Consider the following 16633-nt stretch of genomic DNA (forward strand, 5'->3'; position numbering starts at 1 on the left):
TTACTAAAGAGAAAGCCCACGTGCAACATAGTGGATTGTACAGAGTATAAAAATTGCTTTGTCATTTCATAGATAGGTTGAGAGTATTCTATTTAAGAAGAGTATTTGTAGTAATGTACGGTGAACACAAGTCCTACATTTGTAATCAGCATGTGTAAGTGTTGTTTAAGCAGTGATTTAAAATTATTGATATTGTTGGAGAGATTTATTTTGTGGAGATACTATTCCAGAGGTTAGCAATGTATTAGGGATAGAGCGAGTCTCCCGCAACATTATTTGACTTATTTTAAGTAATAAGTATTTGTTGCTAGAATGGTGGTCCTTGCTGGGCAGTAGGGCAGTAATAAGTTTTGTAGTGCAGGGCATTATTCTAGATGATGAATAAGTTTGTGTGCTGTAATTAATTGTAAATATGTTAGGTAGTTGTGTAGTTTAAGCCACTATAATTGTTTTAAGCTATGCCAGTGCTGGGTCCTATGAGGGAGAAGGAACTTAAAAAAAGAAGAAGGAAGAAGGGACTTAAAAGGTTTGCGAATACATTGACTGTTGCAGGATATTGACATTCCTAATATTTCAGTGCTGTTTTTTTTTTTTATGTCTTGTCTCATCTTGTATCATTTACATGCTACATGGCAGTGTGAAAATCACTTTCATGACTTAAGAAAAAGGGTGAAAAGTTTGTCTGCCATAGATCATGCAAACCAGTCAAGTAGTACTGTGTGACCAACAGCACTCTGGATTTTACTTAGGGAAGAAAATACACCTGACAGGTATCTTTTTATGTGGTACAAGTTAAAAGTGCAGTGAACCTCTAAATTAACTATATCTGATGCAAGGTTTTAATCCACTGACATGAGACTTTTACAAAGAATTGTCTGAATATATATTTAAATCACATTTTGTGATACAGTATGTCATTAACTACAAGTCTGATAATGTGTTCCACAAAGTACATGTCTGATGTTGCAAGGAGATGTGAGAATGAAGATTTCTTCACTTGAGTACACATCTTGCTTGGGTTATTGGTAAATATACCCATGCATTATATTACATTCGCTATCTGTAATGTTCCTACCATCCACTATTTTCTATTTGCTCTCTTCTTGGCATCATGCAAAAATGTTTAACTACTTAAGGTAAAAAAATGAAAAAAGTAGTTTAGGCTGCCTTAGGTAGCTCAAACATGCCTGGCATTGTTGAGCCCCCCCAAACATACACAACAGGAAGAGTGCTTGCTTCAGTAAATGCACCTGACAGATGTTGAATTCTGTGCTACAAGGTGTAACTAAAGGAAACTGTGAGAAATAAGGCACATGGAACATTGTTTGAATCCTGTTTACAGAACACTTTTCCATAAACCACAATGTTTACTTTTCTATTTATTTTCATTTTAAGGTACACTTGGTTTCTGCTTGGCATACCACAAACATGGTTCCCTGTTTAAGAAAAAAAGTGAAACATTTAATTTAGGCCTGCCTTAGGTAACTTAAACACACTTGGCAACTTTGCACTTTTTTTCACTGGTCTGGCCCGTACTGAGAAGAGAAATTCCAGCTATTGTAAGGCTATCTCTGTGATACAAGGTATAAGGGCAGCAACTTTTGATAAATAATACAGCCTATTATGGGTTCAAATCTAGCTATAAGACGCTTTTAAGCAGGGTGTAAAAATCACATCTGTCAGAAAAATTTGAATAGGACTGTATGTAACAGTAAAAAAAAAAGATAATATTAAACCTGTTTCTTTCAAGCAATTGAAAGAAAGTAAGCTATCAGTAAGCCTTGTGTAATGAAAATGTGATTTTTAGCATGTATGACCAATGTTTCACATATATACACAACCTAATGTATATCCATCTTACTAGACATGACAATGAATTTATTTCATATAGAAATAACTTGCATATGTATGATGGGCACAATGCATTTGTTGTAATCATCATGACTCATCACATATCCCAACTATGTGTTTAGGATCCTTTCATCTTCTGAAGTATGCATGTAAAATAAACTAAACTGTAATGATCATCACATTCAACTGCATCCATGTGAATTTAAATACAGTAAGAATTAGTTTTGCATAGGAATGTATTCCAGGACAGGATTACAACCACACACATCTTGCCATCTCTGAAGTATATCTCCATTCATTCAGGTATCAAAAAACTGTCAAATTTCTATGGTATACATGTAGCTGTCCATTGACAATGTCATTTAATGCATTTTAGCATGGAGTAAGGCCCAACCTGATAATATGTCAGAATTCATACATCTTTTGCCTTCCAAAGTGTAACCCTCAAAAGCCATTCCAAAAAGTTTTCCATTGTTGAACAATGGAGCCTATGATGATGGATGGAGCATTACACATGGCACAGCTCAATGCCATGTTTCACACCTTTACTGCTATCTTATGTAGGTAATACTTATGTGTTTGCCAAAGGGGTCCATCTGCTTACAGTCTCACAAATGCAGTTGGCATGGTTGTGCATGTTTGTGCACTAGTAATAACACCTGCAATCTGAATTAGGCACCGATTCAACATAGTTTGTAAGCTTGACTTTTGCAGACATGGCTGTAGAGGTGGAGAATGCTGCTACATTTAGAGCACAAAAGTGGGGTGTTGAGGAGTCCAGGATATCTGTGGCACTCCTCATGTAGCACTACATCTGTAGGCAGCTGCAGGGGGATTATAGTGGGTATCAGTTTAAGGCTAAGGCTTGAACTAGCTTAGCCAAGACTGTTGCTACTGCAACTGGCATTCAACATAATGATGAACAATGTCATCAGTGCTATAGTGACCTTAAAATGCACAATTGGGACCTCCTAAGCCCATTGGAGGCTGATAGGCTCATAGGTTGTTACTAGGGCCTTTATAAGCCTAGCATGTTATACCCTTGTTCCCTTATTGACCAACTTGTATGGTCTATATTTGCAGGATGAGTCTATGATCAGCACCAACTGCCCTTTTCCAAGAGGGACACAGGTGACACCTCCTGGGTTAAATTTTCAGTCTCCCATCCAGTTGTCTAAGCTACACTTAAATAAGGTCATTGAAGAGCTCTGTTTTACCTGAAATGGGAGTTTGTTCCAGAGGAGTGGCAATCTCTGGGATACATATCTGTCTCTCCATCATATCCTTTTAATGTCGCAGGCTAGGTTAAAATCCCTAGAGTGAGCGAATTGTGTCCTCTTTGACTTGGAGTTGTGCAGCATTTCAATTAGGGCAGGGTTTCAGACTGCTCTGCAGGCCAGGCACAAGTTGCCTCTCAGTAGCCTAGAAGATACAGAGTACAATGACAGAGCCTTCTGTGTGTTCATGTAGGTCATGCCTTTAGTCTGTCCATGTTGGTCATGTGTTGAAGGCCCTGATGGGTGAGAAACCTCTGAGGTTTCTCCAGCTGCTGCTGGTGTCTGGTGAGGTACATGCAGAAGGGAGAGTTGTACTCTATTAATGGTCTGATGAGGGATGAGTTCAGGGGAGTTATAATATCCTTAGCTCTGGATGCGATACCCTTACTTATGAGATGTGCAACGCAGAAGGCCTTCCTTACCACCATGGACACATGGTGATTGAAGTTAAGGTTGCTATGAACCTTTGTTCCCAAATCTCACACCACAGGGTTTGAGCTAAGAGGGGGTACTTTTAATATTATAATTTGAAGGGACTTCCCCTTTGTCAAAAGGGATGATAATATATTTTTTTGCATTTAGTTTAAGTCCATTTATTTGGCACTAGTCATTTGTCTGTGTAAGCCCTTTTTGTAGTATGTCAACATCATTGGGGGACTCGAGGATTGCACCCAGTTTGGAGTAATTGGTGAACTTGGTAAGCCACAGGACATTTATTTTCACCTGGATTTCTGAGAAATAGATTCCAAACAGTAGGGGGCCTAGCACAGATCCTTGTGGTACACCACTGGTAAATGGTCTGCTAGTAGAGATGGAATCCCCAACTATGACTGTATGTATTCTGTCAGTTAGCTAGTTAGTAACCCACCTAGTGACATATGGGTGAATTTCCAGTCTTTTAATTTCTCCAAATCTTTTGGGTTTCTAATACTATGATGGGAATGGACCCTATTTGTAAGTCAAAGTATGATTAAAGTTTATGAAATTACTATTGTTTCTATCTTTGATATCAGCAAAAAGTGCTCTTCGCAGCACTCACAATGTGCTCAGTAATGACTCCTTCTGCAATTCATACAGGGTTACATGGATTGGTAACATATCTAAATTCAATTGTAGATTCTTTTTTATAAGACCCGTTGCTCCAACTGCTATTGGAACCTTCTTGGTATCTTTCTTCCACATTGCTCTAATTTTTGCCTGCAGATCCTGATATTTTATGACTTTGTCTCTTTCTGTATGCAAGACACTGTTGTAACTGAGTGTAGCGATTTCAATTATCAATGCTATTTTTGTTTTCTTTTCTTGGACCACGATATCCACTTTTCTAGCATCTATCTTTTGAACTGTTGGTAATGGGTGACGCCATGTGATATAAACTTCATAATTTTCTATGATGCTTTGTGGCTCATGTTTACAGTGTTTTTCAGCCACTTCAATACCATAATGCTTGCACAATCCCCAATGCAACAGTCTTGCCACATTATTATGCCTTTCAGTATACAGTTCTTTTGCCACTAGTATGTCGCAACCAGCAACAAGGTATGCAACCGTTTCCAATTTGGTTTTACAAAACCTACATGTGTCTGTTTCTCCCACATGTTCAATGTACTTTGTAAACCATTGTGTATGTATCCCACTATCTTGGGCTGCCGATATTAACCTTTCATCTCTTGGTTTGAATTCACCTCTCCTTAACCATTTCCACATTTGTTCCTCATCAACATGAGTTTCTTCTAGAAGTTTTCTATACTTGCAACTATATTTATGCTTTTTCCACATTTCTTGCCTTCTCATCTGGTCCTTCACCTTATATTCTGTCTTTTGTTTTTTGGCACATTCAGTTGCTGCTTGATTTTTATCTACTTCTGATTTTATTTCCATTTCTGCTTGAAGCTAATATGCCTCTGCTAAATTAAGCACAGAAGTCATCTTAGATTTATTCTCCTCATACTGCAAAACCTGCACTACATTTGGGTCTTGTAAGGTCAGCAAATATGTGTGGAGTCCCACAACTGCAGATCTATACATGTAATCAAGTTCACAGAGTCCCATCATTCCTTCAGAACGGGGAATATATAATCTTGGTATACACTGATTTTTCTAAATCATTTGGTGAGCATGAAACATCCTTCTTGTTTTCCTATCTAATCTATCTGACATGTGTTGGGGCCAGTCAATCACTCCAAAACTGCAAGTTAGGACAGGAAGACCAAATTTGTTTGTAGCTTAGATTTTGCTCCTAGATGTCAATGCGTTTTCAGAATTAATTTAAGTCTTTTGAAGTATTCCTTACTAAGATTTATTTGCATTTGTTCATGTTTTATTGTTGATCCTTCATCAATTCTCAAATATTCATGCACTCCCTCTTGCTCCAGATCGTTTAGATCATATTCTTGTCCCAAACTGATGTTTTCCTGGTGCTGCAGTTTTCCTGCTTTAAAGGTTGCTTTTGCACACTTATCAAGACCAAATGACATTCTTATATCATCTGAAAACGTTTTGGCAACATGCAGCTGTGCTTTCAGTTCTTCGTCTGATGAGCTATACAGTTTTAAATCGTCAACAAAGAGTAGTTGAAAAGTCTTCACATGTTGTTGTTTTTAGGAGCCAAACTGTAGCCATGACCTAAGCTGTTAAGTAAACAGCTTAATGGGTAAATAGCAAGGTTGAATAGCAATGTTGACAGAGAGTCACCCTGGAATGTCCCCCTCTGAATTTTTATCCCTGGGATAATAATCTGTCCTTTATCATGGCTTAATTGCAAAGTGGTCTGCCACTGTTTTATGGTTACTGTAATGTAATTGATCAGTGTAGGGTGTATCTTATACATTTTTACGCATTCCTTTGTACATGAATATGGGATACTATCAAATGCTTTTTTATAGTCAATCCATCATACTTAAATTCTTCCCCTTTTTACAGTTCTCCAGTATGACTTTATTTAATAATAAACAATCCTTTGTTCCATATGACTTTCTTTTATTGCCATTTAGTTCTACTGCCATAACTGAGTTTTCTTCTAAATGATTATAAACTCTGTCATCATCAATTCCCATGTATAGTTTATACATCGTCGGAAGACAAGTTATTGGTCTATAATTTTTAGGGTAGCTTGCAGGCTCACTCTTAAATAGGAGCATTGTTTTGCCTGTTGTTAGCGAGGTTGGTGTTTGTTTGGGGTGCGCATATAACTAGTTCTTATTCTTGGCTAAATCTTCATGCAAAGATGTTAATACTTTTAACCAAAAGTTAGGTACTGCATCTGGGCCTGGGGTTTTCCATCTAGAGTCTTTTCTTAACTTTGTTTCAATCTCTCTGTCTGTTACTTCATCCCATTTCATATCCTGCACCTTTAAACTTCTTATTCTTTCTTTTACTTCTTGTATCCATTTAGCATCCTTGTTATGTTCCACAGGATCTTCATTGATACTTCTCAAAAATGTATCTATTTACTCTTTTTTTGGTGATCTTTCAATTCCTTTTACCTTGTTTCCCAATTCTCTATAAATTTTTTTGGGTCATCAATTAATTGCTTATTTTGTACTTTTCCCAGCTGGATGGGTTTCTCAATGATGCCTAAGTGGTGGATTGTGTCAAAAGCCTTGGGTAAGTCAGGATAGGTTGTATGTACTGTTTTGCCTTCATCCAGGACTTTGGTGACATTCTCAAAGAAGTCCACCAGGATTAGTAAGCATGATCTAACTTTAATGAAGCCAAATTGGGTCAGGTCAAGAGTTTGAAGGTCAACTATGCTTTTGTTGATAAGGTCCGTGATGTTTTTTCCATGGCCCTTCAGATAAGGCTGATTAGGCTTACGGGTCTACATTTTCCTGGGTCAGTTGATGGACCCCCTCTGTGCAAGGTAATTACTGATGCTGTTGTCCATTCTGCTGGGACAAAGCCAGTACTTAAGACTGTTGTTGAAGAGAGTGCCAAGTTCCGCTAGGTCATGTTTTAGACCATTTAGTAGGTAGCCTGGGATCTTATCCAGTCCCATAGAGGCTGTGTTTTGGTTATGGAGAATGTGGTTATGACCTGCTCTTTGGAGATACTAGGTAGAGGACTGGTAACAGGTTTGCTTTGGGTTATGTCTGGTGGGGATAGTGAGTGAAGTTTGCACCAAATCTGTCTGCTATCAGGTTGGTGATATCCTCAGGGTCAGTATGAGTAGTACCATCTGATACTAGTTTGGCACAAAGCTGGGCCTTCCCTTATTGATTCTGATGTAGTTAAAGAATGTCTTGTAATTGTCCTTAACCAGGGGATGCTAGTTTAGCTTTTTAATTGGCTTTAGAGGACTTTACAAGATATCTAATTTGCTTGTTCAATCTATGGAAGGTGTCCTTCCTCTGCTGAGTCAGTTCCCTCTTGTTCTTAGACATTAGTTTCTTACTCTTGTCGTACAGCCTATTTATGCTTGATGTCCACCAGGGTGGCTTGTCATTTTGTGAGGACCTTGTTTTGATTTATTTTTTATTTATACATTTGTATATGTGATTATACAGGGCATTTGTGTACACCTCTGTATAGGAGTCATTGCAGACAGTGGTAGCAGGGGGGGTTTGAAACTATTTATACCATCACTTAGAAAACTAGTTTGGTTTAGAGAAATTTTTCATTGTTTTTGCTCTTGGGGGGGGGGGGGTTAAGTAAGATCATTATATTATTTTGAATGAGACTGATTTATGAATACACCTTACCAGGTAGGGCAACATACAGGGGATAGTGCAGAGACCCCTTGTGTTGGTGAATACTAAGTCTAGCACATTTGAGCCACTTGTGGGGTTGCAGACTATCTGTTCCAGAGCATTTGTATTAACAAAGTCAAGGAACCTTAGGGAAAGAGTGTTTGTGTTCATATATGACGAGTCTTGAGGTGTATTTGTCTTTAATGAAGATCCATACACCTCTGCCATTGATTATTTCATGCTCATTTTGAGGTCTGAATGTGTGGACGGCATTGTAACCTTGCATAGCCGGGATACTCTCTGCAGTCCTGAACCATGTTTCTAACTGCCCATATATCAGCATCTTCCAAAGTAAGGAGTGCTTCCAGTGAGTGCAGTTTCTGATTTAGACTCCTAGCATTAAGCAGCATAACTCCGAGTTTGTCTCTAGTGGATTTTTTTACATCAGGAATTGTGTTGTTATGAAATTGTCTAAAAAAGGCACTATGGGGAGGCAAGTGCCAATGCCAGTAACCAAAAACCAAGAGATGACAGAGGAAGACCATCTCTGGCAAATCAGCATGATCTGTCAATCATATCTTCCCAGGCTGACAGATACTGGATCCCCCTTAATTGACACCAGAAGGTAAGTTAATTATTGAAGTCAATCATTTTTCATTTATATTAAGCATCATCCTGTGTGAAGGTAGAATGCTGCTTAGGGTTAGGGACATACCTGCCTGTGGCACAATCTGTGAGCTCAGTTAAGCACCTTTTCATGGCCATGAACACTGCTGCTGGCCATGGAATGGTACTTGCATCCACTTAGGTGCGATGAGCAGTATGCATATTCAATTAGCACTGCTGCACATCTCACTAACTTGCTTAAATCATTTATGCATGCCAAGGTGCATGCACGATTGTTAATGAATCCCAGGGAGAGTCTTTGGCCATGGTAGCAGATGATGTGTTAAATCCAGTGAGTTAAAAGTTAGAAACTTATGTTAAAGATTCCTGGAACTTGTTAGGCTATTTGAAAAGTTATAAATTCAGAAGCAATGAAAAATATTTACTTACAGTAGATGTCACTAGTTTACGAACACATATAAGCAAGAAAAAGATATTAACTTTATTAGATTATATGTAACAAAATACACAAATTTGATCACTATTGATTTGAGCAATCTGCATTTTTGTGTTGGGGCTTATACTTAATAACAATTTTTCATGTTTTAAAGAGTTCTACCGTCAGCTCACAGAAGTGTCCATAGGTAATACTATGGCACCTGCTTTTGCCAATATTGTATTAGGATGTATTGAAGTACAGTTTGTGTAACTCAGATTTATTTAATGAAAATGTTGCTTTTATAAGGGTGACGTGGATGATGTAATTTTCATTTGGGAATGGAATGAAGATGATTTTGTTAGATTTATTAATTTTTTGAAATCTAGTACTGAATCTTTTTTTTTTTTGAATTCACAATCAGTAGTAAGGGTCATGTTATTAATTATCTGGATTTGTGTTTGAAAATGGATTTGAAGAATAAGGTTTTTCATTATTGTTTATATTATACCCCACTTTTGTCAGAAAAGCATTTATTACACCAGTGAGCATCCTTTTTTAAAATGAAGAACAATGCTGTGAAGGGACAGGCAGCCAGATTGTCTAGACTGACCACTGATGACAGTTCATTACATGAAGAATTGAAACATATTTTTATTGACAGGCAAGTTCCTGTTACTCTGGTTGACAGTATAATTTCTGATGTCAAGGTACATAGAGAGGATGAATATGCTACAATTTTGATTAAAGATAAACCAGTCAGTAAGGCAATCACATTGTTTTATAATTTTGCTCGCTCATGTCTTTGATGGTGTGGCAGTAGACAGTGCAAGATTAAAAAAAGTGTTATATGTTAACTGCAAAATTATCCATGGTAATGTGAAGTTATACATGGTTGTAGGTAGCACCTCTAGATTTGTTTTTAAAAAAGTCACACATTAAGGACATGGTTTAATTTGTATCCAGTTCTGAAAAGGTTAACAATGATGATTCACATATTAAGAATACTTATAAATGTGAAAATTAAAAATGGTGTAGATTCATCTGTGAAGGAAAGTTCAATTGTGAAAGCTGAACTTATCATAACAGTAGATGTTTGAATGATCACTGCTGCAGTAGACTTAGCTATATGGGTTATATCCTGCCAAATATATAATAGATGAGCAGCTTCCAAAGCTTTAGGACACCTACCATGTACTCAAACTGTCAAGCAGCTCAAGCTTAACTGACTAAAAGACAAGTTTGGGTGTAAAGCCCTTCAGAGCATTCCTGCCTGCAGAGATGGAGGCAAAGACCAGAAAGGACAAGGATAGGACTAACAAAAAATCAATGTCCATACCCTGGTATAAAAAACACACCAACAAAACAAAGGGGATGGAGGGTGTTACTGCGCATTGATCATTTAAACATCTACTGTGAAGGCACGTTCAACTTACATAACTGTACTATCTTCATATTGATCACTGCTAAATAGCCTTAGCTATATGGGTAGATTACCATAGCTAGCTATATTTGGGATGTGGAATGAAAAGAGTCCAGGAGCCCCTAGAAAATGTTACTAACAAAGCATGATCTAGACCTAGAGATGGAATCCAATTTATAGTGCATTGTAAAAGTATATACAGAGAACCAAGTAGCAGCTTCTAGAATACGTCTAGAATCCAGCCCTTTGCAAAAAGCCATGGTCCTTGTAGAGTGGGCCTTGAGCCTTCCTGGAATAGATTTGGCATGGTGAGTATAACTAAAGATAATAGTTGAAAATGGAAATAGTTTTGACAACAGTTGTCCTTTCTTCTTATCTTCACAAGAAACAACCAATTGATCCAATGATCTGAAAGATTTAGTTATATCAAGATAGTTCCCGAGCTGTCTGTGGACATCTAAGGTATGGAGTATCCTTTCTCCCTCATTTTTAGATTCAGGAAAGAAAATGGGGAGATATATAGTTTGACAAAGTAAACTCAGGTACCATTTTAGGCATAGAAGAAATAATAGTTCTCAATCACCCCTGTTCTTATGGAAAATGAGGTAGGGTTGACTCACCATAAGAGCTTGCAACTCAGATGTTCTTCTTGCAGAGGTCAGAGCAATCAATAAAACTGTTTTCCATGTTAAGAATCTCAAGTTAGACAGATTATTTGGTTCAAGTGGAACAAGTGTTAGTTTCTCAAGCACAAATTTAATATCCCAAGGAAGGGCCACAAGTTTACTTGGAGGTCTTTTATGCACAATCCCTTTCATGAACATTGTGACATACAACTGCCTTGAACGAGGAGGATCCATGGACAGACATGCTGAAATGGCTGATAAATCAAGGCTGACAGAGGAATAAGAAAGGACATAGGATAGTAACTCACATAAATATTTTAAAACCAGAGAACAACTAATTCTCAATGGGTGCTGGTTATGTCAATGGCAGCAACTAGAACACTTTTGTTGTTTGCTGATATATGATTTTTTTGTACCAGGTTTTCTTTATACCATTACTACTTGCTGCACATCCTCAGGAAAAACGTTGCCTAAAAGAAATTAAGACCATTTCATCCAGGCAGTCAATTGAATATGATTAATGTTAGGTGTATCAAACACATCTGTTCTTGTGTGACTAAAACCATTTTCTGAAAATGCTTGTGGGAATTGCCCCTAGCCATTTCCAAAAGAAGGGAGAGCCATGGTTGCCTGGGTCAGAAGGGAGTCACCACAATGATCTTAGGGGATTCCTTCTGAATCTTTAGAAGTGCCCTGGATATTAATGGAAAGAGCAGAAAGGCATACAGGAACATTCCTGTCCAAAGAAAAAAAAAGATAATCGGTTTTCCAGGCCTTTTTTGCATGGAGTCCTAGAACCAAAGTTTGACAATTAATTGCTCAGAGAGGAGGCAAAGAAGTCTATTTGAGGAACTCCCCACAGATGGATCAAATCCTAGAAGATCCCCAGATCTAGTTTCCATTCATGAGGGTCTACCCTGGTCCTGCTCAGTTTGTCTGCTACACAGTTTTGCTCTGATAGAATGTAGCATGCCTGTAGAGTGAGACATACTGTGAAACTAGACCCCAAGCTAACATGGCTAGTCTGCAAAGGGTGTAGGACCTGTTTCCTCCTTGCTTGTTGATGCACCACATCACTGTGGATTTGTCTGTAACCACTTGAAGAGATCCCAGGGACCAAAGATGGTTCAGAGAATTGAATGCCTTGATCAAGGCAAGCATCTTCTTGATATTTATGTGCTTGCAACGCTCCTTGTTGTCTCATACCACCTGCATTTTTATCTCTCCTGAAAATGCTCCCCAAGCAAAGTCTGAAGCATCTGTGGTAACTGACTGCATTGAAGCAGGGAGTGAGAAGGGGACACCTTGATTTAGGGATTTCTGTTGTCTTCACCAAGCGATTTCTTTTGTGACAATCCCGAGTAATGGGATCTTAAAAAATAAAGGGTATTGATGGTGGGACCAAAGAGACTTCAGATACCACTGTATCGATCTCATGTGGTGTCTTGCCTGTGGTATCATCATTAGACCCATAGATGCCATTAGATACAAAATCCAGAGGTATTCCCTCAAAGTGACTGAAGTCTGAGTGGAAAATCTTAGAAATAGATCTAAATAAACATTTGTTTTTTCCTGTGGAAGAAATGTTCTTTAAACTGAGGTGGCTAGTTTACATCCCAGGAACACAATCTTGTATGAAGGAGTGAAGAAAGACTTTTGAATGTTCTTTTGGAATCCTAGCTTGTGCAAGAGATCTCACACCCAAGAAAGATTCCTGACATTTTGAAAAAGACACTACAAAGATAAGCAAGTCTTGTAAATATGGACAAATGTGGATACTCTGTAGTCTACAAGGAGCTATAACTGGAGCTAGACACTTGGTGAACACACTTGGTACAGTGGATAGTCCAAAGGATAAGACAGAGAACTGATAACTTGATTCAGACACACAAACCTGTAAAAACAAATAAAAGGTCTGGATGAATAGGAATGTGATGATAAGCATCTTTTAAGTCTAGTGTTGCCAGGAAACTTGAAAGAGGAAGAAGAGGCAACAGGTTGTGACGTGAAATCATTTTGAATTTTTGGCACTATCACAAACAGGTTTAGGAATGAAACATTACAGACTGTGTTAAAATAGTACTGTGGGCAATGATGCACAAGAATGAAATGATTGAGGAACTCATATTACGCAAATGAGTTAGCATGGATTATAGCTCAGTATGCACTGCATATAAATGACCACATAATGCAGATGAGTGTGAACGTGATAATGAAAGTTACAGATTATGCAAATGATGACAGCAAACATTGTAGTGTGATTCAAAACATGCAAAAATAGTACAAGGAGCTGCAGCAATCAGTTTTTCTGTACAATGGGATTTCTCAATGCACAGATTTATCACTCATGCCAAGATGCTAGGAACAGCACCAACTTCAATTGTTCATGAGTTAGTGGCCACTTTGGAAGCCAGGCTGGATATTATTTTCTATTTTTAGTATGATCTATCTGCTTATATTGGTTACTTAATAACATTTACTTTTAAAGATATTTAAGATTACGCAGTGATTTTTTTAATCATGTGATTTATGCCATGCGACTAATCATCTGATTCTATGTTTATTTGTTACTTGTGGTTTTTATATATTATTCAGTTCTGATGAAATTATTCACATAGATAGGGTGAGAGCTCTTAACTTGACATCAGTAAAGATAGCTTCCAATGAGTGCATTGATCTTTTTTCTTGTCATTAGTTATGTGTTGTATTCTCCATTAGGGAGAGACTAAAGTAAATGACATAGGTAATTTCCCTGAGGTCCTGCGGGCAGTTAACTGCACCCACATTGACATCAAACTCCATCTGCTTCACATGGTATCAACTGGAAAAGATTTTAACATCATCCACAAGGTAGTGAGTAAAACAAATGGTATTATCTCCAATGTATCTGTATACAATACAGACCATTCCTATGATTTCCACATCGGACATGTTTGACTTCTACCAGTAGAGGTCATCTACCGATAAGAGCAGACATTACTAAATCTGGAACATATTATGGTCTGATCAAATGACTTTAGTTAGCAGCTCTGAATGGTGTTTGCCATTGTGTATTACACATGATGCCACATATGCCTTGGAGCCATAGCTGAGAAGTCCCATATATAACTCCAAAAACGATGGTAGAGATGACATACAACATCACACTGGAGCAGAAACTGATAATCACTGAACATGTATTTGAAGTGCTGAAGTCTTGCTTCTGCTGCCTCATTACAGCTGGAAATGCATTGCACTGCAGTGCAATACACTTCCAAAACCTGCACCAATCTATCTGTGTTGTGTGCAACACTGTACGGCATGGTGTTATGTAAACAGTTTTTGCAAGGGGAAAATAGTAACACTGGCTAACACTGGTGTGCCAGCTGTGAGGGAAGAGCTGAGTGAGGAGGGGAGAAGCATGGAGCTGGTGTACCCCTCCACAAACACACATGCATACACAAGGCAGAGGCTGTCACAAAAGGTCACATCTTTGGTAAAGATTTGGCATGTCCACAAATATAGGCTATGCCAAGACAAACACAGAACAAAAAGTGATACATATGTTTACACACCCAGACTAATGAGTGGAGTACATGGACTGGCATGCCCTATATCAGGTATTACCATACTAAATATACTCATATAATCCAGGGAATGGGTAGTCTATAGTCCATACCTATCAACCACTTAAAGCAAGAAATCTGGACTAAGACATAAATATTCAGGCGACAAAGGTCTAAAAAATACGCACATTTTTTTTTTAAATAATTGATTTTACAAACTTAGAAAGCTGATAGAATAACTGATTTTAAATTAGCATGGAGTTTCTGAAGGGCATGTAATCTGAAACTCAAATGTCTGTCATTATTTTTTGACTTCAGTCCTCAATGATTTGCCAGTAATCTGCCAGAAAACCAAAATTTTATGAGGAATATACCAAAAAATATGAGGCAAAAATCTGGAGATTCTGTGAAAATCTGGACAGTTGAGAGATATGCTATAGTCATCATTATTTGCACAGGTAGGAAATTGGCACAGTTGCTTGGGACAACAACAGTGACATAGGCAGAGGGATCATAGGTGGTACCTGCTGTAAGCATGAACACAGCTGGGATATTGAGAGATGTCAGGCATCATTTCCTCAGGTGATGTTGTGGAGCTTCTGGGGTAGAATGGTAGTTAACTGCACTATTTGTCCCTACAGAGTTATGTGCAGAGGCATGTACTTCAGATTAGGCCATAGAAAATAGGCTGCTTAAGCAAGAATGTGGCTGCATCCCCTGCTTTATGTTAGCAGTGGCTTGCTGTCACTATGCCCTGTCTAGACAGAGACATGAGCCATTTAGGAGGCATGGATTGTGAAGACAGCTCCTTCGTGAAAATGGAGTTGATGCAGGAAGTCCATCTATGACCTCTGTGATCCCCACATCTGTGGAGAAGAAGAACAGTCCTAGCAGTGATTAAACAGTTCTTCAATGATCCTGTCAGGCTGTCATTTCTTAATAGATGTGTACCCTATTCCACTGCCTTTAACTATTCCAGTTATTCCTGAAATAACATCTGTATAACAACTGGTTTGTTTATGTACTCTTTGTAGCCTTCTAATCTTCACACAGCAGAAGTGAATGTGCTACCTGTTAAATCACTGACACTATTGAAATTGTGACATACTGCAGTGATGCTTTTAATTTTCTCTTTGGACTCTTAAAAGGAGTAAATAAGTGCCCAGTGCCTATTTCTATATTAAATTTTGGGATATTTGTAATACTGTACAAACTACTGTCAAACATCCCTTCATTTGTCACATTGTGCATAACAACTCCATGTAGCCCTCTTTTCAAAAGAACTAAAATTAATCTGTATAGTTTGATTACTTCCTTACCTCTTTTTCTTTTGAATATATACATTGCGTATCATCTTTATCATACAACACTATTCTGCACACCAGTGACAGGTGCATAGTCAGCCACATCACCCGGGCTTATCCATATCTTATTCTAGATGTTCCATAGCCATTGATGTATTCATCCTTCTGCTGACTGTTTGTTTTCTCCTTCCAGGATCTGTAGTAACAAACTGGACCACAGCATCCTGAAGACTGCTGTTTGTGCTCTGTTCTCTTTCTTTTTTTTTATACTTCTTGGATGTTTTGTTTCTCTGTTTGTGTTCATCTTTTTCTGTAGTCATCAGGCCAGCCTCTTTGTTGGGTGATGAAAGTCACCTTGCGGGGGATGACCTGGAGGGCTATCTGGTCACCTCTGGTGCTACTTCTCCAGTGGATGTCATAGGCTCCTCATCGGGGGAGGCACAGAAGGGGTCCTCCTGGGTCTCCCTGCGGAAGGTGCAGTAGCTTGTCATGACAGAGATAGACCAGCAGTTTGATACCTGTACTGACCCTCTAGAGCACATTTACTCATAACTAGCAGAACAGTGTTCCAATCTGTCAAAAGTCATTAGGCCACTAGCGGTGAAGCCCAGCCATGATGCCATCCATGAGGATAACTGACTTCTTGGGGGAAGATCAGCATTGGGGCTTTTCTTACCTCACCCAATCCTCCATCATGATTTCCCCAATCCTTGTGTACCACTCACCCCCTCCTGATTATTGTCCCATTCTCCCCATTATCATCATCCTCTGTCTGACTCCAGCTCTCCATTGTGCACACATTACATCACTTCCTCCATTGTCACTCGTCTGTCTGTCTCTGATACCATCCCAGTTCCCTTATTCCTACCTAGATTTT

This window comes from Protopterus annectens, chromosome 4.part1 (assembly GCF_019279795.1).
Source record: "Protopterus annectens isolate FY-2018-M chromosome 4.part1, PAN1.0, whole genome shotgun sequence".
NCBI classification, from domain to species: domain Eukaryota; kingdom Metazoa; phylum Chordata; order Ceratodontiformes; family Protopteridae; genus Protopterus; species Protopterus annectens.